We start from the raw sequence: 21,232 nt of genomic DNA, 5'->3' as shown, positions 1-21,232 counted from the left end.
GGGGCAGGCGGCACCACCCCACGGCCTACGCCCCCCCCCCCCCCCCCCCCTTCCCTCAGACCCCCCACTGCGAGCATCCTGCTCTCCCCGTCTCCAGCCTCCCATCGAACCGGGGCAGCTCTCGCCCCCTCCCTGAGACCAACCCCTGGACCGGGGCAGCCCAGTGCCGCCCCCCCCGCCCCGAACACCCCACGCCGCCATGGGCAGCCTGCCCCCCTTCGCCAAATCAATCCCCCCCCCCCCCCCGCCCCCCCCGGCGCACCCACACGGCTTTCGTTCCCCTGCATTTATCGTTCAATAAAAGTTTCCTTTATTAGAAACAGGAGACGCTTCTCCCACCGCCCTCACCTCATGCCCCCTCCGCGGGAGCAGCCGGCGGCCCCCCTTCCACACCGCCCCCCCGTTCCCACCACCGCTGCCCCCTAAAAATAACAGCCGCCGTCCCCAGCAGCCGTAGCAGCCACCCCCCTCCACTGAGCCCAGGCACCCCCTCCCCTTCCCTCTCAAATCCTCCATCGCCAGGCGCAGCCAACTCCCCCCCCCCCCCCCCCCCGCCTGCCTTTCCCCAGGCGCAGCCAACGACCCAGCAAATCCCCGCGCCAGGCACGGCTCGGCCCCCGCCTGCCTCGCAGCTCCCCCCGGGCACCGAACAGGTCTGTGCGGCGGCGGCTGCTTGTGCGACTCCGACCGGAGCTGCTGCCCCTGCCGCTACCGGGCGGGGAAGGCGTCTCCGGGCGCTGCCGAGAAACCCGGTGCTCGGAGGATGCCAGCCTTCCTCGCCGTGCTGTGCCACACCGTGCCGTGCCGCGCCCCACCGTGCCCCTCCTCCGCGTCGCGGCTGCGGGAAGAGCGCAGCGGCCGGCGGAGATCTCCCCGCCGAGGAGGGGTCGGGACGGAGCGCGCTCTGTATCGCATTAAATTAATCGGCTCCGGAGGAGGCAGGTGATTCTGCCAAACACAATGAGGGGTTTGAGCGCTGCGGAATAAAGCACCCTTCATGGGGCTCTGGGCGGCGGCAGGGCCCGGCTCCTTTGCGGGACCGGCTGGTCGGGGGGGGGAATCCCGGCGCTGCTCCCCACCCCAGCGCGGGGAGCTCCGGCGCGGCGCACGCCACCCTCGGGATGCAAGGAGGGAGGGTGCGGGGGTAGTGGGAGCAGCGAGCTGAAGCCTCCGGGGACGAGACAGGAGGGGGGAATGCTGCAGGCAGGCTCCCCGCTTTCCGGCCGTGCGGCCCCGAAGGGGTGGCCCCCGGGAGTAGGGGGTGAGCACCAGCCCTCCGCGGGGAGGGAGGGGCCGGGCGGCGAGGACCGGGCAGCCCTCAGGGTCTGGCCGGGCTTGGCCGGGAAGTCGGCGGAGCCCGCGAATGGGCGGCGCGGGGCGGGCGGCGCTGCCCCGGTTCACGCGGTGGCAGGCGTTGTTTTCCTCAGAGCGATGGAGGAAATCTCCGGGATTTTAATGGGAGAGCGCAGCAGGGCTGAGCGCTGGGATTACGCGGCGCGGAGACAGCGGGCTGCGTGTGTGCGCAGGACTGGTCGTCTCCGCCCGTCTGCTGCTAATCGCACGTTTTCCGCTGTTCAAAAGAAACCGTGAGGCTGTGGCCGAGCCCAGCGCTGTGACATGAAAAGATGGCGCGCGCTCCCCTCCCCCAGCCTCCCTCTCGGTTTACACTTCCTCCCCAACAGCTTTTGCCTTCCAGTTTCTAAAGCCCTTTTCTCCCTTCCTTCCCCCCCTTTTTCCCGGCCGGATACTAGCTTCCCAGCCCATCGGTGGGTCCCTCGGTTGCGGCGATTTGTTTACCTCGCTATTTTCGCCTCTCGGAAACCTAGATCTCTATGTCTTGCTCTTTTGTGAACTTCAGCGAGTAATGGCAGTTGAGGAATACGAGGAAAAGCGGGGAAGGGGTTACCCCGCCACTTCCCTCCCTCTCCCCCCCCCCCCCCCCATTTCCTCTCTCTCCCCCGAGGCAGGAAAACGAGCCTGACCGCGCTGTGTGCCTATCGTGGGGGCAGGAAGGAGGCTCCGGGAAAGGAGGTTCCGTGAGGTGCCTGCCTGCACCGCCGACCCGATCACGCCACGACGGCCCCTAACTGGGGAGGGTTACGGGGGGACGGTTCGGGGGAGAGCCGTAGCGGGAGGTAACCCCATCGGGGCAGTTCACTTTAGCGCTTTACGGTACTGTGCACACTAAGATGGTCTCGGCTCCCTGAGCGGGCGTGCGGGACCGGCCGCAGCCCCTGTCCGAGGCAGGAGGGCTCCTTCCACCTTGCTCCCCGCGCTCGTCACCAGATCGCTCCAACTGCTAAATTGGTTTTTTTTGTAAGCCTGAAAATTATTCAGCGCCGCTGTCAATTGCATTTAGCGATGGGGCGCTGCTCACCAGGGATGCATGAAGGCCTCAGAGCCTAACCGCAGGCTCCTAGTCAGACTTCTGCCAGCTAGCAGCGAGTTTGTGAGGGGCTGCTGGGGAATTTGCCCGATCCCGTTTGTTTTGGGGGTTGTGGTGCTGACCTGCCGGGCAGCTGAATGCCGCTCCGACTCTTGGCTGGGAGGTCAGGATGGCCGAATCCGTTTTTGCATTGCGGGAGGACAGGTATTTTCCTTCCGTGGGTAGTAATGAAATCAGCTTTTCTAGGCAGACGCCACGATTACGTGATCTTGCTGAACCTGTCGGTTTTGCTTTCGCGAGCGAGCAGGGAAACCGGACACCTTTATCAATGACTCCCGGGGCTGTTCTCGTGGGCACTCGCTATCATCGCCATCTGACCCCAGGCAGTCTGCGAGTGCCGTGTCGCAGCCCCTTGCCCTGCCCTGGCCAGGGATGGATGCAGAATTACCCAGCCTCGCTACGGAGTGGGCATGTGGGACTTTCCTAGACGTGTTCTCGTGACATTGGCATATGGAGTGACTAAGCCTAGTAAATTGTCCACTTCTTCGAGCATTTTCTGGTTCCAAGGCATTCTAGCACTGGCTACAGCTGCGGGGCATTTCGCAGCTGGGCTTTCGCCTAAATACCGAGAATGAGCATTATCCACAACATGCACGCGTTTAGCATCTTCCAAGAAGACTCTGGCGGGGTAAAACGGAGAGGTGCGTTGCGCTTGGACTGGCCTCCACGCAGCCTTGGCCGGCACCGGCGGACAGGGGTCGGCGCCCCCCCGACGAGGAGCCGGGAGGAGAAGCACGGTTGCCTCGCTCCCGGTTGAACATTAACGGGACGGCCGCGGGGCCTTGCAGACCTTTGCTTTCCAGAGGCCGGGCGGGGACGACGGGCGCTTTTCTCCCCAAACGCGACGGCACTAATGAGATTACTGTCCGGCTGCCCGCAGCTGATGGTGCGAAGCGCCGAGCCCGCGGGCAAGCCCAGCCGCTGCGCCTCAACCCGGAGCACACGGCAGAAACGTCGCTGCCGCGAAATGCTGCGGGCTCCCCCCCCCTCTCCTGTGCCGTGCCCAGGGGAGCCAAGAGCGGGAGCCGCCGCCCGGCCCGCGCTCGCCTTGCCCCGCGGAATCCCACGGGTGCCAGTAAAGCCCAGCCTGGGAGCCCTGCCAAGGAAGTCTGGCTTTGATATTCCGCGCCACGGCAGCTCCTCCGCTCACTCCACGCAAAAGCCAGCTTGCTCCGGCACTCCGGGATAAACACGGAGCGCGTTTCGCTGGGCTCCCAAAGTAAATATTGGAGCGGGGCTGCGCTGCGAGGCTGAAATCTCCCACTTTTCTGCGCTTAGCAACCGAGGGAAGCGTTGTGCACACCCTCCCCCACCCAGGCTCCGGGTGATTTACTTGCTGGTTGCGATGCAGATAGTTCAAGGGCAGGACAAACTGCAAGCGGAGTCTTGTGAACGGAAATCTCCCATTTACGAGGTTCTGCTCCACCACCAAAAGCCACCCTCCAGCACCTTTGTTCTGCATGCAGCTGCTTTTATTCACCACCAACACCCCCGCCGCCCCAGCCACATCTCAATCCCACCCTTATTCCCACGTCTCAGATGGATTCCCAGCCTTTTCCCGACTGACCCTGGGGGAGGCGGCTGGGGGCAAATGGGGAGGAAACCGGGAGAGGTTGATGAATGATAAGGCAAATGATGAGCCGAAGCGACAGCGAAAGCAGATGCGGTCTCCGCTCTCTCGCAGGGCCCAGCCCCGTCCGCGGGAGTTGCGCGGGCGCCGCGGAAGCACTGCTGGCCTCCGCAGGCTTCGCCGGGCGAGATAAACACATTCTGGTCACGTGGCGAGCTCGTACGGTGCCGTCCGTGCTCCCGTTCGCCTTCCCCCGTCGCTTTCCGCACTAACACGCCATCCGCCAGCCATCACCGAGCCCAGCCTCACCTCCCTTGCACCCTGCCAGCCCTCTCGGGGGCCAGCCTGGAGAGGAGAAGCCGCGGCTTCCCCGGGGAGGCTGCACCCCGGCCTGGGGTCAGCTGCATGCCGGTTTGCGGCTTGAGCGAGGACGGGCTGAACCGTGACTCGGGGACGGGGTAAAGGCTGTCGGCTTTCTGGCTAGGGGACGGGGCAATAGGTGGCTGCGGTACAGTGGGAGCAGGGGCGAGGGCTGGCCGCATCCCCGGGACAGAAAGCGGTGCCTCGTCCCAGCGGCAGGCAGGGGTTTCGCCTCCGAGCCGCAGGTGGAGGGCAGCTGCGGGCTGCGTTGATTTAGGGGCAGGAGGGAGCTCCGCATCTCCGTGAACCACGGAGGGCGTGCAGTGGGTTCCACAGAAGGGGGGCGGGGTGTGGAGCACCCGTGGCGAAACGCCAGGTTTACCGCTTTAAAATGGCAGTGTCCAGGGGCATCCCCTCCCCTGTAGCAGCAAAGAGCCTCTTCGCCCCGAGCACCACGGTCGCCTGCGGCAGCCCCGGCTGGTTACAGGAACAATAAAGCATCGCGGGCGCGCCCGGTGCCTCCCGCTGCTGGGGCCAGCCGAGGGTTCGGGCACAGGGAGAGGCGACGCGGGGGGGGGAGCAGGAGGATTGAGCTGGTGAAGTGCCCCCCCCCCTCCCCCCTTTCCCGCCGGCGGAGCGAGCGTGCCGGTTAATCCCTTTATCCCCGCTCGCTGGTGGCGATGCGAGCCGGCGAGCCGGCAGCCACCCGCCAGCCGCCCGAGGAGGCGACGTGCTGGCTCCGCGGCACAGATGTCGCCGGTTGGGAACAGGGAGCCAATCCCCACCGGCACCACCTTCACATTTCAAAAAGCGGCGGGGGACAGGAGGGGGGCCCCTGACGACCCGGACACCGCTTAGGCACACTGGGGGGTTCTAGCCCTGCCGTCGGGCATCGCAGCCGTGCCCCAGCACCCCGCTCGGCCCGCCCCCCCGGCCTCCGTATCCCCGCTCCCGGGGTGCGTCTCGCTGTCTCCCCGCGGGGGCACGGTCTGCAGCCTCTCCCTCTCGCCGGGGCCCCCGGGCGGTGCAAGGAGCAGCCCCCGGTGCGGTGCCCAGGTTGGGCAGCAGCCGATCTGCTGCCCGTGCTCCGAAATCCGGCAATTATGCAAATGTCTGGGATGCTCTCCCCTTTGATCTGAACTTCCTCGGAATGATCCCTTCTCATTACGGAGCATGAAAATGCTTCTTGGACGTGTAAAGTGAACGACGGAGCTCCTTTCATCCCCTTTTGTTACCCGCACCGGGCTTATCCCTCTACCCCCGCATTCCCCAAACGCCGAGAAAGGGGGCAGAAAGGGGCTCCCGGGGGAAGGCGGTGGGACGTGGGAGCCGTCCGGGCCGCCGGTTGTCATGGCGAAGCCAAGTGTCTTCCCAAGTTATGTGCAACCCAACTAATGGGTTTGTGCCCCGATCGGCTCCGGGTTCACCTTCTCCCCCGCTGTCTGGCTCCCCGCCGGCCCCCACGCCTGCTCCCTGGGAGGCAGCGGCGCCCCGGCGACCAGCGCGCCTAGCCCCGGGGCCTCGTCCCTCTCATTCACCCCCTGCCTGCCCATCACACGCTGCGGGCTCGAGAAACGGAGAAGGGATGGGATAGGGGGAGAGGACTCCCGCCGACGTGAGCGCAGTCCCCGGGAAACTTTAAACTCCATCTTTGGCTGCGCTCCTTCCCACCTCGTTTCAGTTTTGATGAGGCACTGAGTGTAGCGCAGGTTTAGTATGTCCACGCAACCGTGGATATGGTTTTCAAGGCTCCCGAGAGCCACGGCTGGGAATTTTTTCCTTCGAAGAGGTACTAAAGTTTGTGCTGTCTTGCAAACTATTCCTCCCGTGTAAGACAAACATCCTGACCGTTTGCTGGACGCCATTTTATGAAAGAATAGCTTGCATAATTTCAGGAATACCAGGTGTCTCAATACCTTTTTCGCCTTCCTTGCCGTTCATTCGGCCAAGCCAGGAGCTCTCTGACAATGGACTCCCGAGGGGAGTCCGAGGGAACTGTACTAGAAAACAGGGACTTCTTCCCTGCTCTGCTCATGCACAGTGCAGAGAGAAAGCCTGCGATGTATCTGTGAGATGAAGGAATACGTGCGAAGGAGGGCACAAAGTGAGGGGGCTGCCCTATGTAGGTTTTTTTTTAATTTGGCTGGAATTCACAATTTTCCCTACAGAAGCATGGGTAGGTGCAGCGTTGATGAAATTGTGCCACTGCAAAACCAAAGCTGAGCAAACAGGAGAATTAGCTGGTTTTAAAATGTTGTCATGTTTGTTGAGAGCTGCTAAACTGGTGCTTTACGAGGGCTTGGAAATTTTAATAAAAAAAGCAATCCTCCTGCTTGCTTACAGTTAATGACAACTTGTAATGGATTCCTTCGAGACCTTCAGTAATATTGGGGCTCAGGGGACCTGAAATACCTAATTCACAGGTTTTTTTAAACCAAGAGACCTTTATGATCAGCTGGTCTGACCTGCTACATATCATGGGCCAGTGAGTTTCAGCCAGACATCATAAATTCTGGCTGAGCTTTTAACCTGGCATCCAGACTTGCTCTGAAGACTTTTAAGTAACAGCAAACCCACTGCTTGCCTCAGTTGTTCCAGTGGTTGTGTTCCCTCTGGTTTAAAAAAAAAAAAAAAATCACCTATTTCTGCTCAGAATTCATATAGCTTCATTTCCAACATAGGATCTCATTATGCCTTTGTCTGCCACATTAAAGAGATCTCTACTATCAGAAATCTCCCCATAGAGACACTTAGGGCACTTAAAGACTATGATCAAACCGAGTCATAGCCTTGGATAAATTAATAGATGGGATTTCTTTCGTCTTTTGCAATAAGATGCGATTCCCAGAGCTTGAATCACTCTTGTAGCTCTTTTCTGATCCCATACTAATTTGCCAGTGCAATTTTAACATGCAACCACCACAACAGAGCTGAACACAATATTCTGGCAATGGTCTCCATTCATGTCAAAAGTATTAATAGCATCATTAAGCTTGTTTAAAACCTTATGCAGATTATAGCTAGCTTTAGCAATACTGTATTAAAACCCCATTTAAAAAGTCACCTGTCTTCATGCAGACTAGTGTCCATCAAATTCACAGTGCGGAGCATCACTTGACCAAACTGCAAAGCTAGCTTCATTTTTCTAGGTGGGGCTTTTTCAGTGTCCATCAGCACTAGCCTTCAGTAGGGCTTCATGTTTCTGCTTTTGCTGTAAGAAGCAACTGCTACATATACTCACAATGGCCCTAGCCCTGGCTGTTCACTGAGATGAGCACAGAGCTCCACTACACCGTTCCCTCTCCTCCCTCTCTTGCAGTGCTGAAGCCCCAGTTAAGTTCCAGCAAGACCTTCACTGTTCAGTCTTTTCACTGGCTGTGGCATGGCTCAATTTTGAGACAGTACTTCCAAAGATACTTTACAGACAGCTTCCACAAGGGCTTCTTCAACCATGGCAAACAGTCCCTTTCACACCCGAGCCCATTCCCCATTCACCTTCACATGAATGCTCCAAAAGAAAGCAGGGTAAAGCTCTCCCACTAGATAAGAGATTAAATAGAAGCTGCCCTTCCTCTGCCCATCCTGGTGATGCCCATACATTTTTCAGTCTATCCCAGCTTCTGAAAATAGCCTTGCTGAGCAATGGCAGTATGGAATGGACATGGAAGGTCTATGTATTACAGAAGCATTTATTGCTCCTGTAACTTCCAAATCTCTCATCTATTCAAGCTACATCAGGAAACACTGCATGCAGTGAGAGCAACCACGCTTGGTGCTGCAAGCCTGGACTGCATGAGAAATGGCCTGGGTTGTAGCCTAGATGCCCTGGATTATTTGAGAGTGCCTTCTAAAAGCCTCAGCTGTAGCTAGGACTGTGTTGTGCTGGGCCTTGTGTAATGTGAAGCAACCTGTGCCCCAAAGATCTTTCCATTTGTATCCCCAAAAGCAGAAAATCGTACAGGACAGTCTTGGAAGTGGCTGAGCCTCAGCCTCATACACGAACCCTGTGCTTCCTAGGACTCATACCTGAGCAACACTATTTTCCTCCCACATGATAGGTCTTCCATAGTCTCAGTTGGAGATTCACGATATTGTGGTCATGCATGAGACCAAAGGTGCTTTCCCCACCAGAAGCAGACTGGCCTATGGCATCTTGTAAATCAGTTCTCCAGGCTGTTCCCGCATCTGCCCTAACAGAGGTTGTGGCACATGCTGGAAACTGGGTGAGAATAGTGGGCCTGCACCATAGGCACCTTCTAGTGGGAAAGCAGCTATAACCTGCCCAGGAAAGCTGGTCCCCATATAGGAGTGTTTCTTCATCTGCACAGATCTGCTTAAGGGACTCGTATACCACTTACTCTGCTACTGCCTACAGGAACAAGGTGCCAGCAGCATAAAGCCTGTGTAGTTATGCTTTTTACCCTAGAGTGAACTCTGATGAGGCTCATGTGATCTTAGAGGACCTTGAAGCTGCTACTGCAAAACTCAGGCCCAGCCTGCATGAACCAAGACAAGGGCAGAATAGGATTAATGGTTAAGTTGCTTTTGTGCATATGCTCCACCTCACATTCTGTGCCATGCAGTTGCACCACAACTGCCCCTTTAAGCTTAAATTATCCACAAAAATGATTTTTCCCATGACACGTCACAGCCTTCATGTCCTACTAGTAGCAGCCCTCCCTTTATACTTTCCACGAGCCCTCGTTTTACTATGAAACACACTTGCCCTCTCTTACTATGACTTACACTTTCCTACCTCAGAGGACGTATCAGAAGACACATCTGATGCCCCAGTTTAGACACCTCATACAACTGCCATCTCTCCTTTCCAAAACCATTGCCAGCCAGCCATCAGGTTTAAATCAAATTCTCAGCCTCAACCGTGAAAAAGCCAGCACAGTCACCTTTGTTGTAACACACCCTTCAGTTGCACTTTAGTACGCAGCCCATTATCCTCACTGTACCAAAATGCAATTTATAATTTAAAAAAGCAATAATCAAACCATCAGACCTGCAGTTTTGAGGCTCTGTGAGCCACAGGGTGGGAGTGCTTCTTTCTAATTTACTTGCAAGCTCATACCACCCAACCACTCATGACAGCCCGCTCGCTCTTCCTTCCAGGCTGCTGCAGCCAACAGTATTTGGGTCTGAGTGACTGTTTTGGGGTCTGCTCTAACCCTCCAAGGGGTTTGTCATTAGTTTTCATGGAGAGCAGAACGAGGCTGTACGTGGAAAACCAATATTGACATTTCCTTGTTTAAATATCATACATCAGAGGGGGGTCACAGGAGCCAAGGCCACCAGAAAGGGTTCCCCCACTAGCATTTCCTTTTAAAAAGCACCGGGGACACAGCATCCTCCACTGGGCCTCACACCCGCATGTCTGCTCTTCTCTGTGAGCTGGCTGACTGCTGCCAGTGCCACTTAGCAAATACAGATGTTCAGGTCTTTTTCTTTCACCACGGGCCTCATCCCTGCGCAGAGGCCTAGTACTAAATGAATGCCTCGTTTAAGCCTTCAAGGCTATACAAAATACCCTATCTGCGCTCACCTCTGTCTTTGCAAAAATCTACAGCGCTTTCCTATCAGATGTGAAACAAATGGCATTCAAACTTATTTTAAAAATTAATTGAACCAATACATCAACTTTCGCGTTTTCAGAGCCTGCATAGCCCTCGCCTGGGAAATTAGAACTGCGGGAAGGTAATTTTGCATTTAAATCAATGGAGCTTTCCCTACAAGATTGCCTCCACAGTTGGTAAAGCCAAGCAGTCCTACCGGGCTTCAGAAGAAGGAAGCCCATTAGGTGTCCCACATCTATGGCACACCCAATCTCCTTGCTGGGGGAGGCTTCCTAGGGGGCTGGTAGTGGTGGGGTACATGCCCTCCATTAGCACCACCCAATGCAATGCCACTGGGGGTTACTTCTATGCTCTATGCCCTGGTTCCCTTCTCCTCCCATTTATTTGAGCAACACCTCACCTGCTGTGCCTTAATCCTTGTGTTTTCCCCGCGTTCCCCAAGTGAGAGTGCTTCACTCTGAGAGCAGGCAGGCTTTCAAGGTGAGATCAGATGCCGAGCTAGGAAAAAGTGTTTGGGGACCACAAAAAGCAGAGAAAAACGGAAGACATGTCCTTTCCCAGAGAAGGAATGGCTGCAGGATTTCCCTTTTTATCCAAAGCCCTGAACGGATTTGCTGCTAAAAGAAAGGTAATCCACATTATGTAGAAACAAAATTACATTCACATGAACACACGCATACAAACACACACTGTTCTAACTGCAGGACGCGGGCTTTGGGAGCTGTGGCCTTGGAGAGCAACAGCAAAAGGCAAAAGAGCCTGCCGGCGAAACCAGGAACTTGCCTGCCTCTCTGTACCACCAGCATCACTCTTCTGGTCATCCGCTATTGTAGGTTTTTACAGTTTTGCTTCTGTTTTATGGGCAAGCAGAACGGTCTGCCTTCTGTGCCTAGAGTGCCCAGCATGCTAAAGCCGCTGTCGGATAACACAATAGTTGTGGACCTGGAAAGAATACAACTGAAATTTAGCCCCTATCTCTATGCATCCTGAGCCTGACCTGAGTTCAAAACTTCCCACCACTGTATTGTGTTTAGGTGAGCCACAGTACATCAGATGATGCAAGACAAAGTCCCACAAGCTTACAAATCTAAACAGAGCCCAGAGAGGTGGCATACCTAGAGGTCATAAGAACATGAAGACATCATTTAGGTGGTCACGTAGTGGTCTTTAAGGGGTTTTGTTGACAGGACTTCTGAAAACATTTTTGCCCTGCTTGGGAGCGTTCTGGAGGCAGGTGATGAAAAAGAGACGCTGCGACTTGACAGACTGTCACTGGGTGAACGATGAAGGTGTAAGCCTTGCAGCAAGAAGGGCTGCAGGCTGTTGGGGATGGGGTGCCTGCAGTCTGTGAGTACTGGCAAGAAAGGACTGGGGTCAGGAGGGGAGTCTGGGGTGCATCTGTGCTCGAAACTGAAGCAGCATTCATACCTTTCAGTGTCCATACAACCACTGCAAGCCACAGGGGTTTGCTCATTCATTACGGATGCCCAGTCCCTGTAAATGTTCAAGACCAGGCTGGATGGGGCTTTGAGTGGAAGGTGTTCCTGCCCATGGCAGGGGTGTTGGAACTGAGTGATCTTTAAGGTCCTTTCCAAACCAAACGATTCTGTGATTCTTGTGTTTACTGCTTTGTTTGAGGCTTAGCCATGGCCACATAACAGCACTTCCAAGGAGATTTTAAAATGCCTTTGGGGCAGTGAGGGACAGCAGCAGGACAACTATCTGAACCACTCAGATATTGGGACTTAGATCCATCCAGGCGTTAATTCAGTGAAAGCCAAGACAGGATCAGGCTGAAACTGGCATTATGCACTGTTGGAAGCAAATCCACATAGTTTTAAGCACACGCAAAGCATTTTCTATGGGGACCTGGAGTGCTTTACAAGAGCGCTTGAGGGACCAGGTGACTTTTTAGCATGGTGAATTTCAGCAGTGTAAGGTTTAACGTTGTGGCCATGGCCCTGCCTGAGGTAGAGGTGACTGCAAAGGCCAAGTCAACAATTTGGAAAGATTTTTGCCTTACGTATATTGCTTGAAAACGGTTTCTTACCATCATGACACAAGCCTCTCTGCTTGCTAAAATGCTGGAGGTACCTAGCGAGAGAACAGCTCTGTGCAGAACCCACAGGGAGGTGAGGAGACCCTGGGGCCATTTTTACCTACTGCTCCTCAGGTTGCTCAAAAGTTTTAGTCCTGCCTTCAGTCAGTGAAGAACAAGGCCCAGGGCTAGAAACATATAATACCTATGCCGGTAATACCTATGCAATAGCTCTCCTATCGCATCACAAGGCAGGGACCCGTCAGCTACATGCAAAGCCTGTCAGGCCCCTGGGAAATGGGGTTCAGTATTGGTTTGCCACAAACCTTGCCCCAAATACGGAAGAAGGACCCTGTCTCAAGCCAACCTGAAAGCTGCAGATACATCTGCTGTTGTCTCATTCTTGTGCTCTACAGGTGCTTCTTTGACATGGGACAGGGTGTCCCCAAGCCACCACTATCTACACACCTCTTCCCAGCAACAGTGCATATTGCTTTCCCCAGACAAGAGTTGCTCTGACATCTTCACACACGCACACACATCTTTCCAAATGCTGTGCATGGTCTTTTGCTCTCCTGCTCCCCAGCAGACTGAGGCCCAGCCTGCCTAGACATGTGCCACCCCATACTTTGTCCCCATGCTTTGCCCAGAGCCTGTCCCCATCTCCTGCTCCTATAACTCCCATGCCAGCCACATCTGCAGCAGCAGAGCAATTGCATGAGGTGCACTGAGGGCACACGAGTCATTTACCTCCTACCCAGCTCTGTCTGCTGTGCTCCAGTGGGAGTCACACAGTGCTCTTGCTCCCAATTCTTATGTGGTGAGCAGAGGTATAGGGCAGGTTATAGATTTTTGCCTCTCTGGCAGTGCTTTGTACTCGGCAGGCCTCATGGTCTGCTCAGCTGCACAGGCTGCTGGCTTGATGGTTTCTCCCTTCGCTTCCTCTGCCGTCCCCGATGCATTAAAACCTCCTCCAAGGCCAAGGCGAGGCAGGGGAAGGGGGTGAAGAGGGAGGAGGCAGGCTCTGTGGGGCACTGGGGCTGGGAATTACTCCAGGGTGCTATTGACAGCCATAGAAGTGCCTGGGCTGCTCTGCAAATGCAGGGCAGGCAGGAGCAGTGCTCGCGGGCAGAGAGGTGTCTCTTGCATGGCGCGGGATTGAGGGGGCAAGTCACCCAAACGCCAGCTCCTATCGGGCTCCCGTGGAGCCGGGCATCGCCCCCAGCCCCACGACCTGCTCGGGGACCCGGCCATGTCTCACCGGGATGTCTGCCACGGTCCTCCCTCCCGGCGAGCTGGCCCCGAGGGACACCTGGGACAGCCTTGCCCCGCTGCTGCTGCTCCTGACCCCGGCCCCGACGGCGAGGCGCGGGCACTCTCCCAGGGCTCAGAGATGGTTCTGGCCGCGGGCAGCGGGTGCTCCCTGGACTTTGGGAGAGACCTAAATCGGCCCGAGGCACAACCCCGGAGGAGTACGTCAACACTGTAGTGGGGGCAGCCCCCGTCCCGCCTGGCGGGGGGGGGAATGTCTCCAGAAAATACCAAGTGCGTGTTTGGACTGCATCAAAGGTATTTTGATTTTCCCTTGGCTATAACTTCCACCGTTCCTCTTTGGTTTATAGCTGCTCAAGTTTACTTGCAGAATTAAGATTTTGGGGGGAGGGGGAGGAAGGGGGGAGGAAGCCTTTGTTCTCCGGAGTGTGCTTGTCTTACTTTTTGCATCATGTGGCCTGAGCGGCACCCCCTCTCCGCCCCGACCGTATTTATTCTATCTCGAGTGAGTTCTTTGAAGGAGAGGGCAGAGTCGTCGTTAACCCTCTGCGTGCCTGCAGGGCCCGACGCCGGCAGAGCCGACACAGCGGGTCCTGGATCCCAGCGTCACGCGTGCCGTTTCGACGAACGGCGTCAGTGTCCTGTGCCCCCACCCCCAAAAGCCCACCCCAAAGCGCCCGTCCCGTGGCCGGTCTCCGCGCCAGCTGTGCACCCGGGGAGCCAGCGGCGGTGGGCCTCGCGGAAAGAGCCGGGGATACCCCCTTGATCACTAGCAGGCTAGCCCGCTTAACACGAGGTTGGAGATGCCTACAAACTGGAAACAGCTGCCGGGCTTCGCTCTGGCCTGCCTGCTAAAATACGCCGATCTCCTTTTAATCTGTTTCATATTCACAAATTAAGCACTTAGCCTAGGTAATAAATCATGAGGCAGTTTATGAGGCTAGCAGGAGACAAGTGGAAAGGGAAAACAATCGCCTAAAAGTACATTAAATGGAAATGGAAAGGCGCGCTCTGAAAGCCCAGCCCGTGCTTCCCGAGGCGGTGGCAGCACCCCGAGGCCCTGGCCGAGCCCCACCGCTGGCGGGGGTGGGGGACAAGCCAAGCCGAGCCGGGTCGGGCCGTGCCCGCACTTCTCCACGCCTCGGGTCTCCGAACTCATCCCGGGCTCCCGCCTTTGTCTCCCCTGTCCCGGCTGCCCGTACCGGCTCCACCTGTGAGAGACTCCTGCGGTAGCCGGCCTGAAAATGACTCGGGGTGGTGATAACCCCTTCGCACACACACACATACCGGCTCGGCCTCCGCCGGGGCCGGGGGTGAGGAATGGGATGCTGGAAGAAAGGAAGTGCTGGCTTGCTTCACGCCGTGCCGCTCGCAAGCGCCAGCGGGGGACGTGGCGTTCCCCGGTGTCCCGGGGGAAGGCAACCCGCAGAGGTGCCAAGGGGTCCGGAGAGTACATGCCCCCCCGGTTCTTCCCGGGGCTGCCGGGCTCGGGGGCGGGGGAAGCAGATGGAAAGTAGCGCTTCGGTTACCGGTGTTGCTCCCCAGCACCCTCTCCGGGACGGCCGGTGGAGAGGAGCACCACGGCCGGCGAGGGCCTCCCCCGGTCCCCCTCGGGCTACTGTCACGCTCACCACTCGAAGGGGCGGTGCGGGTAGGACAGGGATCCGGCGGGGAGGGCTCAGCCCTTCGGTTTCTGTGGCGGGAGAGGAGAACCGCGAGGCGGTGGAGCCTGCAGAAGTGCGGCCGGGCGCTGATAGCGGGGGGCCGGGGCGCCCCCGCGCTTTCCGCGGAAGCTCTTCCCGGGAGAGCCGCCAGACGCCCCGGGGGATGCAGACGAAGGCCCCGAGACAAAAGACCCAGCGCTAAGACCCCTTCTGGCAAAGGCGCAGCCTGCCGAAAGTATTTCAGCAGAGACTTTTCTCACCCCATACACCCCCGGCGGGGCTCCGCGCCCGGCCGGTGGCTCCACGTCGTGCCGAGCCGTAGCAGCGGGAGCAAGCAGGGAAGGACGTGCGGAGCAGGGAGAGGAGGGGGGAAGGTCGGCAGCATCCCCCGGGAGAGGTTGTGGGGAGGAAGCGGAGATTTAAAGGGACTCCCGCGAAAACGACACAGACCTGCGGCTGTTCGCTGAGTCCGATCTGCCGAGCTGTGGGTGCGAAGAGGCGCTGTCAGGGGCTATTTATCTCTTGCCGGAGCGGAGGCTCTGGTCCCCGCATCGACCGCCGGTAACAATGGCAGCGGCCGGCGGCGATACGGATGGCGGAAGATGCCGCCGCGCTCCGCTCAGGCGGGCTTGCTCATGCATCCCTCTTGGCCGGAGCCTCTCGCTACTGCTTCTCCGCCGAGAGCTGCAGCCCGCTCCCCTCACCCCCTCCTCTCCACCCCACACCGCCCGCCCTTCCCCAGTTTTCCATTTTCGGGACTTTGGCGCGGAGCCAGAAATGTCAGGAGGGGATGAAACTTGACACAGATCTCAACCCAGAGCGATTTCCTCCCTCCACCCCACCCCCCCCACCCACCCCCACCCCCCCCAACATCCCCCGCCTCCGTCCCCAGCCCTTAGTTAACTTGAAGATAGTTTGGCCATATTTCAGTTTGAGAAGGGGAAATTGCAGGTCACTGGTGCATGGTCGGGCCGGGTGTTTTTTTAAAACGGTAGACACCGAGGCCTGAAAAGCATCTGCAGCCCGTGCACTTCAACTGCTCCTCCCGGCTGTGGCTCGGTTAACCCCTGTGTGCCCCGGCCGGCCCCCCCTCAGCGCCGGCAGCACCCCTTGCCGGGGGTACCTCGGCTGTGTCCGGGTGGCTGCACCGGCTTGGCTGCCCCCCACTTCGCCACCAAGCTTCGGGGCTGGGTCATATCCGCCGCTCGTTGCCGGAAGGGGGGTTACCCGCTGTTCCCCGGTCCCGCTGCTCCCCGACCCTGGGCGGCCTGGGACAGCATTCCCCGGGGAGCCCCCGCAACTCCGGCCGGGGACCGAGGCACCGGGAGCGATGCTCGGGTGCTCCCTCCTCCCCGAGACCGTCCCCACTCCACCCTATCTAGGACCCACAGGGGGGTTCCCCTCGGCCCCGGCCAGCTGGGAGTGCTGATAAGGGCTAGGGGGCAGAGGACAGAGCAGGGGCGCCGGAGGGAAAGCTCCCGAAAAGAGGAGAGCAGGGAGCGGAGCCCCAGCTAACTCCGGGAGGGATGCCTCAGCACTTTATTATGCATTTCCAGCACAAGGAAAGCTAATTCCTCCGCTGAGGGCCTCAATCAGGCATTTATTTGACACTCATGATGCATGAACGGCTAAACACTAGTCTAAGCGGAGGATCAACCGCTAGTTTATAGCTCGAGAGGTTTTTTTTATGCAGGTGAATTATGTTGATCTCCGAATGCCTCGTATTCCTGGAAGGGGGGGGGGAGGGAGAAGAAACAGAAAAGGGGGAGAGTGAAAGGGAATGAACTTCAGGCTCTTCTCCCGCACAGCCGGAAAACTCTAGACAGGAGCTCTGGCTGGCACCACTCCCCACGGCCTTCTTTTTCCCCTGCTGCCCCCCCCTCTCCCCACTGCGCTGCGTGCTGGCCCGGCAGAGCCCCATGCGCATCCCGCTCGGGCCAGGCTGAGCCGTGATACGTGGCCCGTCCGTGCCACTGCGGGGAAACACTCCCCCGGGGGCTCAAGGCGTAACATGGAGCGGGGAGAGTCACGGAGACAACATGGAGGGGGGGGGGAGAAAGGAGGAGGAAGAGGAGGAGGGGAGAAACCATATGGAGCAGGAGGGAGGGAGGCGACGCGGAGCGAGCTGAGCCGGCAGAGCAGGGGAAGGACAGGGGAGCCGGGGCCGCCGCGGCCTGGGGTGCTGGAGGGAACAGGGGCAGCCGCGGGTGGAAACCGGGCAGACTGGGTGGTAGTGGGGGCATCCGGGCCGTGGTGGCGCGGTCGCAAGGGGCTGCGCCTTGTCGCCATCTCCCCTGCGCGTTCCCGGGCACTGCCCTTTATCCTCCCCGCCCCCCCCCCCCCCCCGCGGAGATTTTTATATTTTTTTTTTCCTCCTGCTGGCCTCAACTGTTGTTCCGGGACTGAAAAAAAAACAGGAGTCATGTCTTGCGGCTTGCACAATCTCTTCTAACGCCTGAGTTCAATTTTACACATCATTTAATACAAATATTAAAAATCAATATATCAAGGGGGTTGTTAATGAAATGTTAGAGTATGTGCCACCAGATAGGATTTCGGTGGGAAACGTCTGGTTTCGCAAAAGCCGAATGCGGTTGCATATCCTCCTGCTAGAAAACAAGGTGTTCATTAAATCACATCAAATCGAATTGCTCTATTGGCGGGTCCCTCCAGCAAAACCGAAGTCTGAAAAGCAAGGGATATAAAATGAATCTCAATGCATCTCTTGACAACGGAACAGGAATCGGAATGCATTAAAAATAAATCAGTACTGCTGTAGGTCACAACATGAAGATTATACTGGAATAATGGGATGAGAGAGGCAGAGACTACACTGCAGGTACATCCTGGCCCTGGAAGGGGAAGCCAGGTTCTTTAAGCAATAGGTCACACCAGGTAAGAGTCTTTGCCCCGTTCAGGCTGCTCCACCGCCACTTCCCTGGCTCTCGGGACTGCAGAGCTCCCTAGGTTCTCGGCAGGCTGCCAGTTCAGCATTTTGCAGGCTGGTGGCCTTGCCTGTCCTCTGTGTGTGCCTGTCCGTCCCAGCTCTTTGAACCTCTCCCTTTCCTCCACGCTGGATGGTCCCCTCTCTCCCTGCTCGGCCTAGCTGCAGGCCGTTCCGCGGCCTCTCGCACTGTGCAGCCATTCCCCGTGACCCCTCAGCCCCCGCAGGCCTTGGGAGGTCTGCGGAGGGAGCTGCCAAAACCCTGGCAGCTGCACGGGTGGCGCGAAGCGGGAGCTCCGCTGACAGCCGCCGCCGCAGCCCTGCCCGGAGCCCGTCCCCGTCGCAGCACCCGTGTCTCCGCGCCCAGCTCCAAGCCCTGCGGCGGGGGAAGGGGGAGAAAGACGGGACCGGGGGGGGGGTATCTGCCCGCTGCCGCCGTGCGGTCGGGAGAGTCTGGTGACGGTGGGAGCCCAGGCCGGGGCCCCGTGGGAACCTGAGGTGCATGCCTCGCTCCTGTACCTTCTCCTGCTATACCGAGCCCCAGCCTGGGCTGTGCTCCGGTGGGAGCTGAGGGCAGCGGCAAAAGCGTCGGGAAAGGCCTGTGACCGCCGGGGTGTGGGTTGCTGGCCTCCCTCAACTATATCGTTCAGCTTCCCCAGGCTTGGACTTCGCTCTTGACTCTCCTGGCCCGGTTCCCTTCACTCTCCTGACGGCACTTAAGGCCTGTCCCTCCCTCCCCACAGCTCCTCCGTCCCGGTTTGTCGGTGGGTGCTGAATAGGTGTCTGTGCCCGCCAAGCCCTTTCCGAGCAGAGGGGCTGCACAGCTCCTGCTCTGGTCGGGGTCGCCTTTCGCCTCCGTGGACCTGCAGAGGATGGTGCTGCAAGGAGGCAGAAGGGACTGAGGGGCAGGGGAGTGGTGGAATGGACATTCCCTTCCCCGGCTCCTCCACAGGCGGCCAGTGCAGCTGGGGAGACCGCGGGATCCCCGCTGCCCGCGGAGCCGGTAGCGAGCGGTGAGGCAACGGGGAGGCTGATGCGAGGCAGCCGGGAGGGAGCTCTCGGCACCAGCATTACTAAGCCCTGCTGACCCAGGGGCGGGACGGGAGCCCCGCCAGCACTGCTGCAAACCCTCCTGCCGCTTCACCATCGGGCGGCTCCATTCCCCCTCCTTCCCCTCCTCCCGCCTCAACGAGGCCGGCAGTGTCGCACGGCAGCGGTTAGGCGTGCATCAGCGACGGAGCGCGATAAGCAGGGGCGGCCTGCTGTCCCCCGCCCGCTGCCAGCCCGGGGGCACAGTTCCCGGCACCGCAGGGAGGCTCCTTACCCCCGCCCGCTCCGGTCTCGGGGCGGCGGGAAGCCGCCGAGGGACCCCGAGAGCGGAGGAGCCGGGCGAAGTGGGGGGCCGGGGAGGGGAGGTCGGGGTGGGGGGGGTATTGTCGGTAGGAGCTCTCCGCGGCGGCTCCGTGTGCGGCTGCATCTCGCCCTACGGACCGTGCTGCGGGATCCTCGTCGGGAGCGCAACTTCTGCTCCGACCTGAAGTCGCAGCTCCTCTATTTCCCCGGCCGCGGTGGCCGGCTGCCAAGCACGCCGACCTTGCCTATTAAAAACCCATTTTTCTTGCCCTGCGCCGAACAGCAGTTTGCTTGCCGCGCTTCGTTGTTCCGTTAAAGCGCTGCAAAGTCTGCTTGAGGGTACCGGGGAAGGGTGAAGGGTGATAGGGGTTGGCGGTGAAGCTGTGTTCGCCTCATGCGTCCCGCCCGGGGCCCTGCCGTCTCCCGGGACACCCCTGGCGCAGCCTTCTGCTCGGCCGGCCGCCGCCGTGCCCCGGTATCGCGGCGGGGGCCGGCCCTGGTTCCCCAGCCAAGTCATTTCCTGCCCTCTGGAGCCGCGGCCCTCGCCGGCGGCCAAGCGGTAGCTGGGTCTGGCTGGGGTACGGGGGGCAGAGGTGTCGGGCAAAAAGGCTGCAGCGGCGGGATGGAAAAATCAACACGCAGCAGCGGTGGCGGAGGGACGCCTCTGATCCCATTAGCCGGGCTGAGCCGGAACACAGCGGTCACCGATGCCCGAGGCGTCAGAAGCAGCAGGAGGGCGATGCTATCCACCCCGGTGTCCGCCCCGGAGCCTCCCAGCCCTTATCGGCGGAGTCAGTTGGTGCCCCTCACCCCAGGGGGCCGAAGCCCCGGGGCTTTGTGCCCCGGGTCCCGGTGGCTGTTTCGCCTCGCAGCTTTGTTCAGCGGCGGCGCTGCCTGCCGGGGCACGCTCCGGTGCGCCCACCCTGGCGGGCCCTGACTCGCTGCTCCTTGCTCCCTGACCCTTGGTATTGCCCCTCGGTTCCGAGCCCCCTTCGACGGCCGAGGGCGGCCTCTCTTCCCTTCTCCTTCTCCTTCTCTAGGGCGATATAAAAGTCGTCCGAAGCAAGCTGCTTTTAGAGCAGATACAATATATTGAAATAAGGCTGCGGTTGGTGTTTCCAGCGCTACTTAATGGCACTCGCGGTAAACAGTCCCTCTCTGTGCTAGCGGGGAAAATCATCCAGACACAAGCACATTCCACCCTCTTTAGGGCTCCCTGGCTATTATTGCATTACTCTGGTGTAAGCCTTTTGTAACTAAGCTTCTATAAAGCCCCGCTTACAAGCACCCTGATTAGAATTTTCCTTGCCAGTAACCAAAGGCCACCCGCTTTCCAGTGCTATATAGAGGGAGCCATCAACAGCCACCCCTCTGAATGTACGCTTTGTTCCTGGCAACAAGGCAACGAGTGGGCTTCTATCGGGGAGAATGCAACCCTTCTTTTAAATATCGCACAGCTGGAGCTGCTGGGGCACCGGACTCCGAGGGGGAGGCCTCCATGGAGAGAGCGAGGCGCGACAGGGTCACGGGAGCGCGGTGTGGCCGAGCACTTACGCTACTCATGATGCGTCTCCAGCTCAGCCGATGGACAGAGATCGGTTGCTGATCCCGGCTCAGGGGCGGGGAGAATGGGAACGGGGCCTGGATGGAGAAGGAAAGGAGGACGATGGATAATGGTTTCCCTGCGGCGCACGTCGCTGAGGCACCGTAGCTTTCAGCTCCCCTGGTGCAGGGTGGGAAGCGGGGCCCGAGCCAGGGAGGATCTGAGTGGATGGAAGCAACCCCACGGATGTCCCACCTGGCCACATCAGCATCCTCCCCCTCATGACCTGGGGCCCCGAGAAGGCAAACACTGGACGGGTTGCGGGTTAGACATCGCTGTTTCTTGCAAACACGGCTTGGCTGCTGGGCATCCCCCTCAGCGGGGACGGGGAATCCCCCAGCGACAGGGAAGGAGCCCGCACCCCCGAGGAGCTCCCGCAGGCAGCTGAAGGCAGCGGGCG

General features: G+C 58.8%; 1 protein-coding gene across 1 annotated transcript in view; it reads right to left on the bottom strand.

Annotated features, from left to right (window-relative positions):
* BCOR (BCL6 corepressor) overlaps nucleotides 1-15,624 on the bottom strand; it is an 80,252-nt gene extending 64,628 nt beyond the window's left edge. The window contains exon 1 of the mRNA XM_062626060.1: nucleotides 15,383-15,624. The gene's annotated coding sequence lies outside the window, so the exon portion shown is untranslated. The remainder of the gene's footprint in view (nucleotides 1-15,382) is intronic.
* Nucleotides 15,625-21,232: the final 5,608 nt, after the last annotated feature.

The sequence above is a fragment of the Pezoporus occidentalis genome, unplaced genomic scaffold, assembly GCF_034315485.1.
Source record: "Pezoporus occidentalis ecotype Australia unplaced genomic scaffold, CSIRO_AGI_Poc_V1 ctg288, whole genome shotgun sequence".
Classification (NCBI taxonomy): Eukaryota; Metazoa; Chordata; class Aves; order Psittaciformes; family Psittacidae; genus Pezoporus; species Pezoporus occidentalis.
This window is presented reverse-complemented; position numbering and strand designations above follow the sequence as displayed.